The sequence below is a fragment of the Anomaloglossus baeobatrachus genome, chromosome 11, assembly GCF_048569485.1.
Source record: "Anomaloglossus baeobatrachus isolate aAnoBae1 chromosome 11, aAnoBae1.hap1, whole genome shotgun sequence".
Taxonomy (NCBI): domain Eukaryota; kingdom Metazoa; phylum Chordata; class Amphibia; order Anura; family Aromobatidae; genus Anomaloglossus; species Anomaloglossus baeobatrachus.
In genome coordinates, this window is record NC_134363.1 from 31074526 (window position 1) to 31095661 (window position 21136).

Here is a 21136-nt window from a genome sequence, read left to right on the forward strand (position 1 = left end):
ATTGGGAGGCTCCACATTGTCCCTGGATAGAGACGTGCATGATGGCCTGTAAACCTGAAGTGCCCATTGTAAGGAAGTGGGTCTATTGTAGTATAGCCCTTAGGCAGGGCAGCCAAAAATTGGGAGGCTCCACATTGTCCCTGGGTAGAGACGTGCATGAGGGCCTCAAAACATTAAGTGTCCATTGTCAGGAAGTGGGTGTATTATAGTATAGCCCTTAGGCAGGGCAGCCAAAAATTGGGAGGCTCCACATTGTCCCTGGATAGAGACGTGCATGATGGCCTGTAAACCTGAAGTGCCCATTGTAAGGAAGTGGGTCTATTGTAGTATAGCCCTTAGGCAGGGCAGCCAAAAATTGGGAGGCTCCACATTGTCCCTGGGTAGAGACGTGCATGAGGGCCTCAAAACATTAAGTGTCCATTGTCAGGAAGTGGGTGTATTATAGTATAGCCCTTAGGCAGGGCAGCCAAAAATTGGGAGGCTCCACATTGTCCCTGGATAGAGACGTGCATGATGGCCTGTAAACCTGAAGTGCCCATTGTAAGGAAGTGGGTCTATTGTAGTATAGCCCTTAGGCAGGGCAGCCAAAAATTGGGAGGCTCCACATTGTCCCTGGGTAGAGACGTGCATGAGGGCCTCAAAACATTAAGTGTCCATTGTCAGGAAGTGGGTGTATTATAGTATAGCCCTTAGGCAGGGCAGCCAAAAATTGGGAGGCTCCACATTGTCCCTGGATAGAGACGTGCATGATGGCCTGTAAACCTGAAGTGCCCATTGTAAGGAAGTGGGTCTATTGTAGTATAGCCCTTAGGCAGGGCAGCCAAAAATTGGGAGGCTCCACATTGTCCCTGGGTAGAGACGTGCATGAGGGCCTCAAAACATTAAGTGTCCATTGTCAGGAAGTGGGTGTATTATAGTATAGCCCTTAGGCAGGGCAGCCAAAAATTGGGAGGCTCCACATTGTCCCTGGATAGAGACGTGCATGATGGCCTGTAAACCTGAAGTGCCCATTGTAAGGAAGTGGGTCTATTGTAGTATAGCCCTTAGGCAGGGCAGCCAAAAATTGGGAGGCTCCACATTGTCCCTGGGTAGAGACGTGCATGATGGCCTGTAAACCTGAAGTGCCCATTGTAAGGAAGTGGGTCTATTGTAGTATAGCCCTTAGGCAGGGCAGCCAAAAATTGGGAGGCTCCACATTGTCCCTGGATAGAGACGTGCATGATGGCCTGTAAACCTGAAGTGCCCATTGTAAGGAAGTGGGTCTATTGTAGTATAGCCCTTAGGCAGGGCAGCCAAAAATTGGGAGGCTCCACATTGTCCCTGGGTAGAGACGTGCATGATGGCCTGTAAACCTGAAGTGCCCATTGTAAGGAAGTGGGTCTATTGTAGTATAGCCCTTAGGCAGGGCAGCCAAAAATTGGGAGGCTCCACATTGTCCCTGGATAGAGACGTGCATGATGGCCTGTAAACCTGAAGTGCCCATTGTAAGGAAGTGGGTCTATTGTAGTATAGCCCTTAGGCAGGGCAGCCAAAAATTGGGAGGCTCCACATTGTCCCTGGGTAGAGACGTGCATGATGGCCTGTAAACCTGAAGTGCCCATTGTAAGGAAGTGGGTCTATTGTAGTATAGCCCTTAGGCAGGGCAGCCAAAAATTGGGAGGCTCCACATTGTCCCTGGATAGAGACGTGCATGATGGCCTGTAAACCTGAAGTGCCCATTGTAAGGAAGTGGGTCTATTGTAGTATAGCCCTTAGGCAGGGCAGCCAAAAATTGGGAGGCTCCACATTGTCCCTGGGTAGAGACGTGCATGATGGCCTGTAAACCTGAAGTGCCCATTGTAAGGAAGTGGGTCTATTGTAGTATAGCCCTTAGGCAGGGCAGCCAAAAATTGGGAGGCTCCACATTGTCCCTGGATAGAGACGTGCATGATGGCCTGTAAACCTGAAGTGCCCATTGTAAGGAAGTGGGTCTATTGTAGTATAGCCCTTAGGCAGGGCAGCCAAAAATTGGGAGGCTCCACATTGTCCCTGGGTAGAGACGTGCATGAGGGCCTCAAAACATTAAGTGTCCATTGTCAGGAAGTGGGTGTATTATAGTATAGCCCTTAGGCAGGGAAGCCAAAAATTGGGAGGCTCCACATTGTCCCTGGATAGAGACGTGCATGATGGCCTGTAAACCTGAAGTGCCCATTGTAAGGAAGTGGGTCTATTGTAGTATAGCCCTTAGGCAGGGCAGCCAAAAATTGGGAGGCTCCACATTGTCCCTGGATAGAGACGTGCATGAGGGCCTCAAAACATTAAGTGTCCATTGTCAGGAAGTGGGTGTATTATAGTATAGCCCTTAGGCAGGGCAGCCAAAAATTGGGAGGCTCCACATTGTCCCTGGATAGAGACGTGCATGATGGCCTGTAAACCTGAAGTGCCCATTGTAAGGAAGTGGGTCTATTGTAGTATAGCCCTTAGGCAGGGCAGCCAAAAATTGGGAGGCTCCACATTGTCCCTGGGTAGAGACGTGCATGAGGGCCTCAAAACATTAAGTGTCCATTGTCAGGAAGTGGGTGTATTATAGTATAGCCCTTAGGCAGGGCAGCCAAAAATTGGGAGGCTCCACATTGTCCCTGGATAGAGACGTGCATGATGGCCTGTAAACCTGAAGTGCCCATTGTAAGGAAGTGGGTCTATTGTAGTATAGCCCTTAGGCAGGGCAGCCAAAAATTGGGAGGCTCCACATTGTCCCTGGATAGAGACGTGCATGATGGCCTGTAAACCTGAAGTGCCCATTGTAAGGAAGTGGGTCTATTGTAGTATAGCCCTTAGGCAGGGCAGCCAAAAATTGGGAGGCTCCACATTGTCCCTGGGTAGAGACGTGCATGATGGCCTGTAAACCTGAAGTGCCCATTGTAAGGAAGTGGGTCTATTGTAGTATAGCCCTTAGGCAGGGCAGCCAAAAATTGGGAGGCTCCACATTGTCCCTGGGTAGAGACGTGCATGAGGGCCTCAAAACATTAAGTGTCCATTGTCAGGAAGTGGGTGTATTATAGTAAAGCCCTTAGGCAGGGCAGCCAAAAATTGGGAGGCTCCACATTGTCCCTGGATAGAGACGTGCATGATGGCCTGTAAACCTGAAGTGCCCATTGTAAGGAAGTGGGTCTATTGTAGTATAGCCCTTAGGCAGGGCAGCCAAAAATTGGGAGGCTCCACATTGTCCCTGGGTAGAGACGTGCATGAGGGCCTCAAAACATTAAGTGTCCATTGTCAGGAAGTGGGTGTATTATAGTATAGCCCTTAGGCAGGGAAGCCAAAAATTGGGAGGCTCCACATTGTCCCTGGATAGAGACGTGCATGATGGCCTGTAAACCTGAAGTGCCCATTGTAAGGAAGTGGGTCTATTGTAGTATAGCCCTTAGGCAGGGCAGCCAAAAATTGGGAGGCTCCACATTGTCCCTGGATAGAGACGTGCATGAGGGCCTCAAAACATTAAGTGTCCATTGTCAGGAAGTGGGTGTATTATAGTATAGCCCTTAGGCAGGGCAGCCAAAAATTGGGAGGCTCCACATTGTCCCTGGATAGAGACGTGCATGATGGCCTGTAAACCTGAAGTGCCCATTGTAAGGAAGTGGGTCTATTGTAGTATAGCCCTTAGGCAGGGCAGCCAAAAATTGGGAGGCTCCACATTGTCCCTGGGTAGAGACGTGCATGAGGGCCTCAAAACATTAAGTGTCCATTGTCAGGAAGTGGGTGTATTATAGTATAGCCCTTAGGCAGGGCAGCCAAAAATTGGGAGGCTCCACATTGTCCCTGGATAGAGACGTGCATGATGGCCTGTAAACCTGAAGTGCCCATTGTAAGGAAGTGGGTCTATTGTAGTATAGCCCTTAGGCAGGGCAGCCAAAAATTGGGAGGCTCCACATTGTCCCTGGGTAGAGACGTGCATGAGGGCCTCAAAACATTAAGTGTCCATTGTCAGGAAGTGGGTGTATTATAGTATAGCCCTTAGGCAGGGCAGCCAAAAATTGGGAGGCTCCACATTGTCCCTGGATAGAGACGTGCATGATGGCCTGTAAACCTGAAGTGCCCATTGTAAGGAAGTGGGTCTATTGTAGTATAGCCCTTAGGCAGGGCAGCCAAAAATTGGGAGGCTCCACATTGTCCCTGGGTAGAGACGTGCATGAGGGCCTCAAAACATTAAGTGTCCATTGTCAGGAAGTGGGTGTATTATAGTATAGCCCTTAGGCAGGGCAGCCAAAAATTGGGAGGCTCCACATTGTCCCTGGATAGAGACGTGCATGATGGCCTGTAAACCTTAAGTGCCCATTGTAAGGAAGTGGGTCTATTGTAGTATAGCCCTTAGGCAGGGCAGCCAAAAATTGGGAGGCTCCACATTGTCCCTGGGTAGAGACGTGCATGAGGGCCTGTAAACCTGAAGTGCCCATTGTAAGGAAGTGGGTCTATTGTAGTATAGCCCTTAGGCAGGGCAGCCAAAAATTGGGAGGCTCCACATTGTCCCTGGATAGAGACGTGCATGATGGCCTGTAAACCTGAAGTGCCCATTGTAAGGAAGTGGGTCTATTGTAGTATAGCCCTTAGGCAGGGCAGCCAAAAATTGGGAGGCTCCACATTGTCCCTGGGTAGAGACGTGCATGATGGCCTGTAAACCTGAAGTGCCCATTGTAAGGAAGTGGGTCTATTGTAGTATAGCCCTTAGGCAGGGCAGCCAAAAATTGGGAGGCTCCACGTTGTCCCTGGATAGAGACGTGCATGATGGCCTGTAAACCTGAAGTGCCCATTGTAAGGAAGTGGGTCTATTGTAGTATAGCCCTTAGGCAGGGCAGCCAAAAATTGGGAGGCTCCACGTTGTCCCTGGATAGAGACCTGTTAGGTTCTTAGTGCCTCCGTGCTTGCATTTAAAAACCGCACGTGTGTGCCTGTTGGTGGCAGCTTTCCGCTGCATTTGTGTGAGTTTTGCAAAAACTTGGATATAACGCACAAGTCTAGTGAATACACATCAGCACAGCATTGCAAAATGCGCAAGGGCGTTGTCAACGAACAAGGAAGTGGACGTGATGGTGGTGCAGGCAGAGACCGAGGTTGTGTGCAAGCTCTAATTTCGCCACAACAAAGGGCCACATCTAGTCGCTCGCACGTCCTGTCCCAAATTCTTGGGGACCGCAGCAGTACACCGCTCTTGAACCAAGACCAGTGTCAACAGGTTGTTAGTTGGATAGCGGATAATGCTTCCAGTCAGATTGGCACCACCACAAACACTCTGTCTTCCACACGGTCAAGTGTCAGTAGCCGTGATACTGCACCGCACATTTCAGAACCTGATCCTCCTTCCTACCACCAGGCCGAGTACACGTCCACGGACATTACTGATCCCACACTTGGACACTCGGAAGAGCTGTTCGTTCACGTTTCCATTCACAAATTCTGGCCTCTCGCCAGCTCCTGTTGAAGTGGGCCATGACGAGATTGTATGTACAGATGCCCAAATATTTGAGCAGCCACGTTCTCACGAAGTTGGCAACGTGTCTCAACAAGGGGTGGACGATGATGAGACACAATTGTCAGGAAGTCAGGAGGAGGAGCAGGGTGCGGAAGAGGAAGACGACGTGGTGGATGATCCAGTAACTGACCCAACCTGGCAGGAGGATATGCAGAGCGAGGACAGCAGTGCACAGGGGGAGGGAGGCGTAGCATCCCAACAGGCAGTAAGAAGCAGAGTGGTGGCCCCAGGCAGACGTCAGGCAACTGTTCCCCGGAACAACACGACACAAGGTGCCTGTACAAATGTTAGGTTTTCCCGAGTCTGGCTGTAATACTATTGTATGTATTGAGGATTTCGATTGCGTTAGGGCAATGACAACCAGAGACGAGTTCTTGGTGCAAGACGTTTATAATATGCAACCAGCAAATATGTACATAAACAGAACAAAAACACAGTAGAACATAAATACAGGAAATACCTTCCAGGGACGGAGCGAAAGGGAATTCCCGGGACCGCGCACCGGACTCCCCCAGGGAGACCACCAAGAGCGAACCCCTATACAGGGACTGTCTGGCAATCACCCCAGAAGCCCTAAATGCGCAGCAGCCGGGACACAAAAGGGCAATAGGTAATTCCAAAAATGTCCGTACGTGATGTGAGTCCAGAGTGGTATTAAACGGAAGGAACCGGGCAGAAGTGCCGACCAAAGACGGCAAACGGAGTCCGGGCACAGCTAGATGATACCAGATGAAGTTCAGAGTCGGTGTCGGTTGTTTTCCAAGAGGATCCGAATAACAATCAGGAACCAAAAGCAGCAGGGCAGGAGCACACAGGAAGCAGTATACTCAGGCACTGGACTAAGCTTTAGGGGCGGCTTTTAAACAGATGGACAGGAAGTAGGGCAACAGAACAGAAAACTCCATGTTAACAAAGGGCAAGCTCTTTCAAAAGAAAACTGGAAAACCCGGAACTCTGACACTGGCAGTTTTTTAAGTTGGCTCCAGATGATTCTAAAAAGGCCATTTGCAACACCTGCCATGCCAGCATCAGCAGGGGTACCAAAACTAGCAGCCTGACCACCACCAGCATGATCAGGCACATGTCAGCCAAGCACCCGACTTTGTGGGAAGTACAACAGAGTCGAGGAGCAGTGCTTGCTGATGTCACTGCTACGTCTTCGCTGGTTGTGCATGTGAGCCAATCCCCTGTCCATGCTGCCTGCGAACAAGCCTCCTCCACTCCTGCACCTGCAGTTGCCTACGCAGAAAGAACACCATCATCAAGCACGTCCTTGTCCCAGCGCAGCGTTCAGTTATCCATTCAGCAAACCTTTGAACGCAGGCGCAAATACACTGCCAACACCCCACATGCCACAGTTCTAAATGCTAACATTTCGCGACTGCTTGCGCTGGAAATGTTGCCTTTTAGGCTGGTTGAGACAGAAGCATTCCGCGACCTGATGGTGGCAGCTGTCCCACGTTACTCGGTCCACAGCCGCCACTATTTCTCCCGGTGTGCCGTCCCCGCATTGCATAACCACGTGTCACAAAACATCACACGTGCCCTGAACAACGCTGTTTCAGCCAAAGTCCACCTAACCACAGACACGTGGACAAGTGCATGTGGGCAAGGCCGCTACATCTCGTTGACGTCACACTGGGTTAATATTGTGCAAGCTGGGACCCAGTCTGAGCGAGGGACGGAACACGTCCTTCACACACCAAGTTTTGCAGGCCCTACCTCAGTCAGGGTTTCACACACACTCTACAGCTCCGGAATGTCATGCTCCTCAGCCTCCTCCTCCTCCTGCGCATCCTCATCCACTTTACCCTCCACACCAGTCCCAAGCTGGAAGTGTCGCGGGCGGAGGAGGGGACGGTGCGCTCTCCCACTGCTCGGGTCCGGCTGACGCTGCTCTACGGCTGCTGCTGCTCGTTGGCTCGAGCGATGGCCGGATCCCGGGGACTCGAGCGGCGCTACTCGCCCGTGAGTGAAAAGGGGTGGTTTGGGTTTTGGGGATATTGTCCGTGACGCCACCCACGGTTGTGGTGATTGTGTGGACACACCACCGCTGCTCTGGACGAGGATCCCGGGAGCCTGTGACAGGGAGCAGCTTTGTTGTTATTTCTCCCCTCCGTGGGTAGGGGGGTTGGTTGTCCCGGGGCCTGGTGATGGGGTAGAGATGGATGACAGGCGGGTTGCGGGGCCTGATGAGGTGCAGGGTCGCAGGGGCAGCGCTGTGCCGCACGGCACGGAGGTACTCACTCAGCCCAATGATGATGACACAGTTCACGGTAAAACAAGTGGCTGGATGGACGGGTCACTCGGACGGCTGCGGTTGTTCCTCCCTGCAGGTTAGTGATGACTGTCTCTCCCTGCACCTAAGTTAAGTGTTGGTAGTGATGGTTTCCCAACGGTAACCCGCTCCCCGACCTGGATATGGGCCGGAGGAGCCCCTTTTGCCCACAGGCGCTGGCCCTGGGAGACGGTTGCCCTTGGCGGTGGCGGTGTCTCCCCTTCACGGTTGTACGGTTGCCTTCTATCTGGACTTGGCTGTTTGGAAACCCTGAGGTTCCCTTCACTAACGGATTTGGCAAATTCACGGCGACACCAAGCCTTGCCGGGATCCGAAAGTCCTCTGCCAATGGTGCTGGCTTCTCTTTGTATACCGGTCCGGTACGGCCGGGTCACCACCCGTCCACGGTCCTTACGGCAGACTCCAATCGGCCTCCACTGCAGACGGTCACCACATCCTGCCAACCTTGCTGTCCTGTCCGGGCCACACACCCGGACCAACTTCAGGCTCTTTGCTGTCACTTTTCTCCTCTCTACTACTTTCCTCCTTCCACTTCCTTAGCTTAACTCTCACTGCCTGTGTTTTCCCTCCTCCTCGGTGGGTGGAGACCAACCGCCTGGCTCCACACCCTGGTGTGGACAACAGCCCCTGGGGAAGGCAACAAGGATTTTGTGTTTTGACTATGATATGCCTGCAGGGAGTGTGGGGTGTTTAAGTGTTGTGCTCTGTGGCCCCTGGCTTGTCCAGGGCGACACAGAAGCACTGCAGCACTGCCTCGGCGAAGCGGCAACAGGCAGTGCTGAAGCTAATCTGCATAGGTGACAAACCCCACAATGCAGAAGAGGTGTGGAGTGGACAGCTCTGAAACAGCAGGCAGATCACTGGCTCACAACTCTGAACCTAAAGCCAGGAAAGGTCGTGTGTGACAATGGCCGGAACCTGGTGGCGGCTTTGAGGCGAGGCCAGCTGACACATGTTCCATGCGTGGCCCATGTGCTCAACCTCGTGGTTCAGCGGTTTCTAAAGTCATACTCAGAGCTGTCTGATCTGCTGGTAAAAGTTCGCCGCCTGTCTGCACATTTTCGAAAGTCACCTACTGCTTCAGCCGGCCTTGCCGGCTTAAGACGCCATTTGCATCTTCCGGCACACAGACTGGTTTGTGATGTCCCCACGCGTTGGAATTCAACTCTGCACAAGTTGGTCAGGATATGTGAGCAGAAGAGGGCAGTTGTTGAGTACCTGCATCACCTAAGCCGTCGGGAAATGGGTCAAACTCCACACATAACACCTGAGGAGTGGAGATGGATGTCCGACCTATGCACCATCCGCCAAAACTTTGAGGACTCCACCAAGATGGTGAGCGGCGATGACGACATTATTAGCGTCACCATGCCGCTTCTCTGCCTTCTAAAATGGTCTCTGCTCAAAAAACAACCATGATGCATTGCAGGCGGAGCGCGATGAGTTTGAGCAAGAAACAGTAGTGGGTGTGGGTGATAACACACAGCCCAGCCTCGTCTCATCACAACGTGCAGTGGAGGACTATGACGAGGAGGAGGATGAAGACATGGAGCAACTCTTTGGCCAAATTGAGGATATGACATGCAGTCATATCCTCGGTTCAGCGTGGCTGGCCAGAGGACAGGGTAGATGATGAGGAGGAGGAGGAGGAGGAGGACAGCATGTTCAGTCATCGTGTTGGTCAGGATACTGAAGTGATGGCTGTTAAGAGTCTGGCACACATGGCTGACTTTATGGTAAGCTGCCTGTCTCGTGACCCTCGCGTTAAGAACATCTTGGCCGACAATCATTACTGGTTGGTAACACTGTTAGACCCACGCTAAAAGGAGAACTTTATGTCTCTTATTCCCGAGGCGGAGAGGTCAGGCAAAATGCAGCAGTTCCAGAAGGCCATAGTCACGGAAGTAGGCAAAGCATTCCCCTCACAAAACGCTAGCGGCATAGGTCAGGAATCAGTGGACAACCAAGGCGTACAGCCGAGAGGGGCACAAGTCCAATCCGCCAGAGGTAGGGGAACAGTCTTTAAGATGTGGGACAGTTTTCTCAGCCCCTCACATACCACAGCCCCTGAGGTGAGGGGTAGTGCCACAAGAAATCCTAAGTTTGCCCAGATGCTCAAGGAGTACCTTGCAGATCAAACAACTGTACTCCGACATTCCTCTGTGCCTTAAAATTAATGTGTATCCAAGCTGGACACGTGGCATGAATTGGCTCTCTACGCCTTGGAAGTCCTGGCCTGCCCTGCCGCTAGCGTTTTGTCAGAGCGTGTTTTTAGTGCCGCAGGTGGAATCATTACAGATAAACGCACCCGCCTGTCAACTGAAAATGCTGACAGGCTGACTCTGATCAAGATGAACAAGGGTTGGATTTGGCCAGACTTCACCACACACACCAACAGCAAATTACAGCGGAATTTAAAGTTTGTAACGGGAATTTGCCATGTACCTCCACTCACCCATGGTAACACACTTCTGGACTTTGGCTAATCGCTGGACTGCTCCTCCTTCTCCTCATGCGCCATCATGGTGACCGTTACAATAGTTAAGCCGTTGTTTCAGGTATACCCCCAGTGGTAAATTTTTTCGCCCATTCTATCTGAATGGGCATTACAACGACAGGAGACCCGCTCCTTTGCAATGGGAACAATGTTTTGAGGCCCTCATGCACATCTCTATCCAGGGACAATGTGGAGCCTCCCAATTTTTGGCTGCCCTGCCTAAGGGCTATACTACAATAGACCCACTTCCTTCCAATGGGCACTTCATGTTTACAGGCCATCATGCACGTCTCTATCCAGGGACAATGTGGAGCCTGACGCTGCCACCGACTGCCACACACGTGCTGTTTTTAAATGCAAGCACGGACGCAATAAGAACCTAACTGGTTTTTAGGAGCGACAATTACTGAGAAGTCTGACACTATCAGACACTGCTGACTGACGTGTATTATACACTACACTTGTGCGTTAAATAATAGTTTGTGCAAAACGCGCACCTGTACGCTGCCACCGACTGCCACACACGTGCTGTTTTTAAATGCAAGCACGGACGCAATGAGAACCTAACTGGTTTTTAGGAGCGACAATTACTGAGAAGTCTGACACTATCAGACACTGCTGACTGACGTGTATTATACACTAGACTTGTGCGTTATATAATTGTTTGTGCAAAACGCGCACCTGTACGCTGCCACCGACTGCCACACACGTGCTGTTTTTAAATGCAAGCACGGACGCAATAAGAACCTAACTGGTTTTTAGGAGCGACAATTACTGAGAAGTCTGACACTATCTGGACTGTTTTACATTGTGTACACCAGCCCCAGATATGATGAAGGCTGGTATACGGTCACCACTAGGAATGGCTATATACCCTGCCTGCCTGCCTGCCTGTATACTGCTACAATAGTCCTGACAAGGACTCTTCTGGTCACTAGCCTGTATTCCGACCTGGCTATACCCTGCCTGTATACAGCAACAGTAGTCCTGAGAAGGACTCTGCTACTGTACTCCGACCTGGCTATACCCTGCCTGCCTGTATACAACTATAATAGTCCTGAGAAGGACTTCTGGTCACACTGTTTGCAGCCCTGCTCCGGAACTAACTATAAAGGGCCGCAAAGCTTTCCCTGAATCAGCGACACTCTCCCTGCACTGACTGTCTGGATGGCTGTGAGCAGAGCACAGCGCGCCCGCCGGTATAAAGGCTCGGTCACGCTGTGCAGGCCGGCCAATCACTGCAATTCCACAACTAACAGGGCTGTGGCATTGCAGTGGTCTGCCAGCCAATCCCTGCATGAGGGCTGGCTCTCAAAAGAGCGCCAACATGCAGAAATGAAGACCACGAGTAAAGCACGAGTATCGCGAGATTACTCGGTCCCCGCCGAGCAGCCCGAGTACAGTGATACTCGTGCGAGTACTGAGTAGTTACAAGCATGCTCGCTCATCACTAGTTATAAACGTATATATCTCCAAATCCAGAAAACCATTGAAAAATGTGTACTTTATTGTATTGTATTGTATCATTGTTTTTTAATTGTATATGTATGTAATGTTTTTCATGGTAAAACCTATCTCGTGCATGTAAGGTGCTGAAGTAATTTAAACATCTGTCACATTGATTAGCATTTGCATATAAGCTTTGCAGCACCATCTATCCAGTATCATGATTAAGGGTGAGTGCTTTCACCTGAAACGCGTTGTGCTGGTCATGTCATTCTTTGTGTCTGCATGATAAAATAAAGACGTGATTTTTTTGCCTGAAGAGCTGGACATCCTCATCTTTTGCATTATTTTGGGCTGTGGCAGTGCCTGTCCGTGCTCCAGGACGAAATCAAGACTGAGCTTTTTCCACGGTGAGCTGATTCATACTATTGAACAGCTTCTTAATATTGGAAAAACAGGAATATTTCTTCATGGTTTCACCCTTCCTACCATTCACAGCTTGTTATTGTCATCTCTTGTTCTGACAAGTCTTCAGTGCCACCAAGAGGAAATCCGTGGAACTTTTCTTCATGATTTCATCCTCCTTACTAATCACAGCTGGGTATGGTTAACTCTCCTCTTGTACAGCCTTTAGTAGAAGTTATCAAATCTTTGAAAATTCCAAAAATTTCCAAAAATTAATTTCACAGCTAATTGATTTGCCACAAATTGCAAAGTCTTAAATTGACCGAAAAAGGTACACCATTCTAAGGTCCCCTGAGACTGCATTGAACCCTTAACAAGATCTTTTAATCAAACACTGCCTTAGAGTTGTCTAAGTGACTTTAACAGTTGGCAACCGGTATTAACCAACAGCACATTGAACTAAATGTTTTTTTAGGCTTTTTAAATTGTTGAAATATTCCAAAAATTACCCTTTTTGGGGGCAGATACATATTTTGCTAGTGTCTATAGTCTACAAGTGTACGAGGTTGATAGACCCGTGTGCCCCGCCCTGAAGATACCGGTCGTCATTATGTTATAATAGTATGAATTGTGTTAATGTGTGCAATGTGTTTATGCATTATGTGAAAATGTGGCCATCTAGTGGCCAGTTTAAGTACTGCTCCCTGGGAAAGAGGTTACAGTAGGTGTTGCATAGCGACAGGGAAGGTGAGATACTATATAGTTAAGTGCTGTGGGAAGCCCACTGTGGGAGGAGACAGCTGCAGGGTACAGCCTGACTCCATCCACGTTTAGTGAGCGTAAGAGGTAGACAGTAGATGAAAGCTGTAGGTGTGGGAGGAAGTGTGAAAGCCAGCTAGATACCGGAGGCCATTTCGACCGGACTCTCAGGGTAACCCTAATCACCAGTAGACGAGCTTTGTCAGACGGTGGTCGAAACCGTTAATAGTATTGGGTCTCTGTGGGTGGGGCAAGACCATGGCCGTGTGGGACTCTATGACTTTATTGACTGAAACCGAGGTGTCAGACAGCAGTAGTAGTACCAGGAGTTATGGAGTAACCTGCAGTAAAAGTGTACATGGAAGTAGAATGTATCATACCTACAATGTTCATGTGTTGTGCCCACAGTAATGATGGGACAGAAATCCTGGTAGTAAAACACTGTTGAAAAAGAAACCAGAATCTGTGTGTTACGGGGGGACCGGCAGATTAGGACCAGGGGGTATATATCCTAATCGTCAGTCAGGGCCCACCGTGCTCCAGATGACAAAGGAGCTGCTGGCACCTGAGGTTTAGGTGGAGACTATAGAGCTGGATGGCTCTGAGATAACCCAGGGAATCTGGGAACCGGTCACGTGTGTAGGGACACGTCAGACCGGACGACAACCCGGTTAGCGTTTTGGTGCACCTGGCGCTACACCAACCACGTGTGCAGGGAACACGTCAGACCGGGTGGTGACCAGGTAGCGTTGACCAGAAGACCGCCACGAAAGCGCCCTGTCGGCCACGTATGTAGGACACGTCAGGCCGAGCGGTCCTCCGATTAGCGTTTCTGGTCACCTCTCGACTGGCCACGTGTGTAAAGGACACAACAGGCCAGATGGTTACACCAGTAGCGTTGACCGGAAAGCCGAGGAGGATAAGGAACACCCTGTTAACTCCACGGGGGTCCTGGGGTACGCTGTCCGTGCGCGTAGGAGGCACAACCGGACCGGTGGCGCAGCAGGTGCGCTGTCCATGTGCGTAGGAGGCACAATCAGACAGGAGGCGCAGCAGCCGCAGCCCAGTTAACGCCACTGGGCTGCTACAGCAAGACTGGAATGGCAGGAGGGAGGCACGGTGCCTGACCCTGATGTGCTGAGCCACGAATCTTGGCGTGACAGGCACCGTTCGCCTAACCCTACCTACCGCTTCCCAACATAGGCTTATGCCGCAATGAGGCTCTAACATGGAGGAGCATAGGAGCATGCTCAGTAGCCCGAACCGAGGACTTCGCCTCAGAAATGGCACTACAGGCTCAGCATGTTCACTAGGCGAAACACTGGACTAAGGCTCCGGCTGGGGTAAATCGGCACACGCATGCGCACTAGCCGCCTCTGCACACTTAGACGTAGAGGTGCAAGCAGCCAGCTGGACACACGAGGCACGGCCATAAACGGCAGCCGGTGCCTGGGCACAACTGGAACCGCAGCAGGCTGCTTGCGGCTATGGCGGCGCCGATTCGTAACACTGTGTTTGTGAATAAGTACACAGACTGCACGAGGGCCTAAGCAGAAGCATGGCTTGTGTGCCGCCCCCATACCAGCAGCCGGGCTGCTTGGATCCGGGTTCTCAGTGGCTCGAGGGTCTCTGGACCTGGGGTTCATGCGGCCACTCAAATGAAAGAGGTATTTACAAGGGATTTTATAGCGTTTGTGACGCCACCTATGGTATGTGGTAATTAGGAATACCACCGCTACAGTTAGCAGTCCCCAGGGATGATGGAATGAGGCAGCCATGTGTCAGAACCCTCCACGGGTAGGGGGGGATACCCCGGGACTCAGTGAAGGAGTGCCGTGGGATGCAGGGGATCACTTTGGTACTCATTCAGTCCATTAAGCAGACACCGACAACTGGTAAAACAAGTCTCTGGATACCGCTGACGCTGAAGGGAGCTTAGTTCGGGTCCCGTTCCCAATGGTGCTGCCTGGTGATCCATGACCTGCCTCCTGGCACTAAGTTTACTTCTTTGGTGGACCCGGTAGTGTGAAACTTGCAGGATCCCGCTCCCTACTATGGCTAAGTGTGGGAGCTTGTGTGACGCCCTGGACCCCAGGGGTCACAGGTAACAACACCCACCACACAACACACACACACCCATCCCTTGTGAGGACACACCCGTCACCCGAAAGGGAGATCTGATGCCTCCCTCAGGGCCAGTAGGGCACACCAGGTGGGCGGAGTCAGGCAGAAAGGCATGCCCACCTACGAGACTACTGTCCTGAGGCAGGAAATTCAGTCAGTTAGTGGGAGATTGAGTTGTAGTGTGACAGTGACAGGAGGTGTGGAGGAGCAGAGCTGTCAGGGACCCGGGTTGGAGCCTGGGATCCCCGTAACATCAGGCAGGCAGACGGTGGTGACCGCCTGCAGGAGTACCGGTATAGCAACCGGTGGAACCGTAGGGACCGGGCCAGGGTTGGAGCCCGCCGGCCCTGAACTGGGGAGTCAACCATTTACCGGAGCACCAGAAACCGGGTACTCAGACCCCGTCCTAGCTTAGAAGCCACTGAGTTTAGGCAAATTCACTGATTGCAGTCTGGATCTCACAGGTTCATCCTCACCCAAAGTCCCGAAAGAAGGCAACAGCCCACTGATACCGGGTGAGAGCCACCGCCAAGAACCAAACATCCAACAGGCCAGCGCCTGCAGGCAACCGAGGGCTCTTCCGGCAGCTAAACGCCGGGGAGCGGGCTACCACTGCCCAGACAGGGGAGACGAAAACCACAAGAGGTGCAAGGGAAAGGGGCCACCATCAGCCTCACAATGGACACAAGCAGCCGGCTGCGGGACCCGACCATACCCGAACTTTGGTTTACCAGCGACTCTGAGTGTGAATTAATAGTGAGTACACCAGTGCCATCTGGGCACAACACCACACCGCTGTACGGCACCTTGCACCCCGACAACATCATCGCCCGTCCCGCCGGGCCCCGGAACACACCGCCCCTACCCACGGAGGGCTAACATCCAGGCTGCGCCTTCAACACCGATCCCGGGAGTCCCCATCACTCCAGCTGCAGCGGTGGTGCATCCCGTCACCACGACCCGTGGGTGGCGTCACGACCTGTCCAACGACAACGCGGCCCCCGGCTGCGGACCTCATCCCACACCACCACCCCACTGCCTCCCCTTAACAGAGCGACGTGGCCCCCGGTCCAGAGGCGCTCGAGCCACCGACAACCCGAGCCTGGACCTCGAGCGGCTCGGCCCCGGCAAGGGAGCGGCCGAGCCCCTCTCAGGGCGGTATACTTGCTCTCTGGGCTCACGCTTGGGATTTTCTGGACCGTTTTGGATCGGAAAGTCCTATCTCCCTCGTTGCACTAGTATTCCGATTTTGGAGCTGGTGGGGAACGAATCTTGAAGGCTCCATTCTCCGCGGGTAAATTATCGGGTTGCCTGAAGCTAAGGTCCATGTACCCTGTCGTGCCTTGGTCCCAGCCCAGTGATGGTGCAAGGCCGCCGGCTGTCCTCATCTACAGATCCGTGCCCCTTGCCACGATCCCCTGCGACCGGGGGTCTGTCAACTCTAGGCCCTGACCACCGTCTGCCACCTAGATTGTCTCCCAGGAGCCCCGCTCCCGACCTCCTTTCCCTTTCACTTCCAGACTATTCTCTCTGTTTTTTGACACTCCTCACATCCCCTCCCAAAACCCCTAAGTGGGCGGCTCTATTCCACTCAAGCCGTCCACTGGTGTGTTTGGTGGGTGTGGTGCAGGATGTATCTAGGATTTGATTAGCTGATGTAGGCAACACCATATATTTAGGGACCCAAAACCAAGAAGGAGGTGGATACTGCACGGGAGGGCAGATTGTGCAATACCCTGTGATGACCTGATAGTCCAGGGGCGTCACACTTGTACACACAAAGTCCACACACCCAACCATATCTATGAATTACTTATATGTATGGTTGGATCCTAATGCTTATGGGGGGGAGCGGTGGTGATGGAATGGCTCAGGAAGGTCACAGGAGGCAGAGTGATGCTGCGGCCTCATAGTGTTGCAGCTCAGAGTGTTGCGAGCTCAGTATTGCAGCTCAGGAGGGTTGGCAATACTGCGGGCTCTGGGGTGTCGCAGCAGCGGGTGCCATTGATCTGATGGCAGGCGGCCGGGGTGTTGTAGCGGGCGCCATTGATATACGGGCTGCGGGGATTTCACTGCAATGGAGTAACTCAGAAGGGTCACAGGATGGGGTGTCTCGGCAGCGGGTGCCATTGATCTGACTGCTGGTTCCATTGAATTGACGAAATGAACTTCAAGAAAATGGCCACTGAGGTAGCGCATGCGCAGATAGGACTCCGTGGCCATTTTATTGAAGTCCATAGCGTCCATCTGCCTCCATTTATAATTATGATCGTTTTCTTTCTTCCCCTCCATACATCCTAAATAATTATTTTCCGATTTTTTCATATTTCTAATTTTACATTTTTTTCCCCTATCTAGTAATACCTCTTTAGAATCCTTTAACCCCTTTCAATTTTTCTAACTTTATTTGTACACTAATTTTGCACACAAGGCACTTCTCTTTTAGCCTTGGCTTTAAAATATTAAAGGGGTCCCTCCCCATGTTTTTTTTTTATTTTGAAAGGTGCTTGTAGGACAGCCATGTTCCAGGGTTGTATGACTGAGCTTGTGTGCAACCATTTTTGATATCTGTACTTTGGCAATGACCAGTATCACAACAGCACCATAGTTTACTCAAATGGAATAAGCAGCACTTACGTATAGCAACTGTGACTTTTTGATTTTATGCCGTGACACTATTATTATTATTATTATTATTATTATTTATTATAGCGCCTCTTATAGTCTTCAAGGGACTCTTTATATGCAATGAAGTGCTCAGTGGAATGAGACTTCTTCCATCTGCGCTCAGCAATTCTGGAAGCCCGTCCCAGTTCTTTAATCTGACTCGTGTGCCAGGGTTGCCTGTTGATTGTGCGGGTTTTGGTGTGTGTGAGGGGGGCAGCTGAGTCAAAAGACACTATGGCATTTTTTGAGCTTGCTAATACATTAACAGAACATGGATAATCTCATAGCACCAAAATAAAGCTGACATATAAAAACAACCATGGGTCCAAGGGCTCAGTTACCCATTACTCTAAACCAGGGGTGGGGAACCTCCGGCCCGCGGGCCGTATACGGCCCGTGACGACATTTTATGCGGCCCCCGGGCACATTCCCGGGGACCATTGTGCTTTGGTGGCAGCCGCGCTTTTCCCGGCTGCCGGCCCTTTAAATCCCACTGCCTGATGCCCTGTGGGTAGATGCTAGAATGTACGGGCTCTCTCCAGATCCTGACTTCCAGGACCTGACTGCAGCCCATACATTCTAGGCTTATCCCCGGCCTGTGTGCTCTGGTGGGCGGGTAAGCAGCACGCTGCGATAAAGTCACACAGAAGAGCTGCAGCAGGTTTACCAGCCTCCCGAAACTGTGCTGTGTGTGTGTGACTCTCCCTCCCCCTCACTGCGAGTACTCAACCCATCGCTGCCCCCCCCCCGCTCAGTGCTGTGTACCCCCTCGTACTGTGTGTACCCCCCAATGCTGTGTGTACCCCACAATACTGTGTGTACCCCCTCGTGCTGTATGTACCCCCCAATGCTGTATGTACCCCCTCGTGCTGTATGTACCCCCTAGTGCAGTGTGTACCCCCTAGTACAGTGAGTACCCCCTAATGCTGTGTACCCCTTAATGCTGTGTGTACCCCTTAATGCTGTGTGTACCCCTTAATGCTGTGTGTACCCCCTCGTGCTGTGTGTACCCCCTCGTGCTGTGTGTACCCCCTCGTGCTGTGTATACCCCCTCGTGCTGTGTGTACCCCCTCATGCTGTGTGTACCCCCTCATGCTGTGTACCTCCTAGTACAGTGTGTACCCCCCAGTGCTGTATGTACCCCCTAGTGCTGTGTGTACCCCCTCGTGCTGTATGTACCCCCCAACGCTGTGTGTACCCCCTAGTGCAGTGTGTACCCCCTAGTGCAGTGTGTACCCCCTAGTACAGTGAGTACCCCCTAATGCTGTGTGTACCCCCTAATGCTGTGTGTACCCCCTAATGCTGTGTGTACCCCTTAATGCTGTGTGTACTCCCTTGTGCTGTGTACCCCTTAATGCTGTGTGTACCCCCTCGTGCTGTGTACCCCCTCGTGCTGTGTACCCCCTAGTGCTGTGTGTACCCCCTCGTGCTGTGTGTACCCCCTCGTGCTGTGTGTACCCCCTCATGCTGTGTACCTCCTAGTACAGTGTGTACCCCCAGGTGCTGTGTGTACCCCCTAGTGCTGTGTGTACCCCCTAATGCTGTGTACACCACAGTGCTGTGTACCCCCTCAGCGCGGTGTAACCCCTCACTGCTGTCCGTGCCCCCCTAGTGCTGTCTGTACCCCCTGGGTGATGTCTATGCCCCCCCACCAGTGCTGTCCGCACCACCTAATGCTGTCCATGCTGCCACCAGTGCTGTCCATGCCACGGTGAGTGCTGTCTGTTCCCCCCTTATGCTGTCCATGCTCCCCAGTGCTGTGTGCCACCCCTCAGTGCTCTTAACTCGCTACTGCTGTCTGTACCCTCCCACTGCTTTCTATGCTCCCCAGTCCGTGCTCTCCTGTTGATGTCTATGTTCCCCCAGACCTGTCTGTCTCCCTAGTGCTGCCACCCAGTGCAATCCGTGCTGCCACCCAGTGCAGTCTGTGCTGCCACCCAGTGCAGTGCGTGCTGCCACCCAGTGCTGTGCGTGTCCCCAGTCATGTCTGTGCCACCGCCAGAGCTGTCCATGCCCCCTACTGATGTATATGCCCCAGCCCCTCCTGTGATGTATATGCCCCAGCCCCTCCTGTGATGTATATGCCCCAGCCCCTCCTGTGATGTATATGCCCCAGCCCCTCCTGTGATGTATATGCCCCAGCCCCTCCTGTGATGTGTACTCCCAGTGTCTCCTGTAATTTATGCGCCCCGGCCCCTCCTGTGATGTGTATGCCCCCAGCATCTCCAGACAGAGACAAACCTGGAAAAGCAGCTGTGAGAAACAAGATGATCAATATCACCGAACATCACAATCGCACCAAAGAGAAGCAGCTCCGGCCACCACAATAGGGGTGAGTTAATTAATCGTTTGACCAAATATAGCAGGGGTTTTTTTCAGGTTGATAATGTTGTGCGGCCCCCAAAGGTTAGTAGGAAATTCCAAATCGCCCCCGGCAGTAAAAAGGTTCCCCACCCCTGCTCTAAACTGACACCTCTTACAGTGTCCAGTTTGTTCTCTTATTTTATTCCCTCTGCTCCCCTGAGTATTTGTCTTTTATTTTATTTTTAATCAGTGATCATTTGTAAGGCATTTACCAAAGAATTCTAATTCACTGGATCCTCGGGGGCGTGTCTTCAGGCTCCTCTGCATGATTATCTTGTAAGCCACACATCCAGTGGTAACGACCATATAAAATAGCACCAAATAAAAATGCCCATATCTCTGGAACCGTATGGTGGATTTTAAAAAATAAAAAAACGTAATACTTGGAGGAGCATCAGGAATAAAATAAGAGTAAAACTGGACCATTTTGGCCTTGTGACAGGTCCTATTTATATTATACTCTATTGTATCTGTGAGTGAATAAATTATGTATCTCAACCTGAAGGTGACTGTAGCTCTCATTTTAAATTAATTTACAAAATTTTATCATTTTTTAAGATACCAATAGAACTCAAAAGGTAGAAAATATTAGTTTATTAGTCCTGAGACAATCAGCTGATACTGTGTGAGCATAGCTGAGTTGAGATGCATTATACAAGGTACTTGAACTTGATTGATTAAAAAAAAGATCATATGTCCCTTTAAATATTACCTTTTTTACTGACTACACCAGTCTCAGGATTATTCAATCCCGTCATGAGAAGTGTCTTTAGCACTTAATAGAGCCCCTTTGGTTATTATGCCTTATAAGAAGATGAAGTTAGTGCATAACTGTGCTCTGCAGATAAAAGTCGCCATCTGCTGGTCAAAGATGGTAAGAAGAGGAAAACGGAGAGAAAGACTACAGCAGGAACTGAAGAGCGGAGTATATGTCCCCCAGGGATGAGTTAAGAAAAGACAACAGATCAGGTGACAGCTGTGGCGCAATTATTAATTATATAAGCCAAGGAGAGCATAGAAGGTGAGGAGTTGGCTCCTAGGATTAGAATCAGCGTGAGAGGCGATTTGG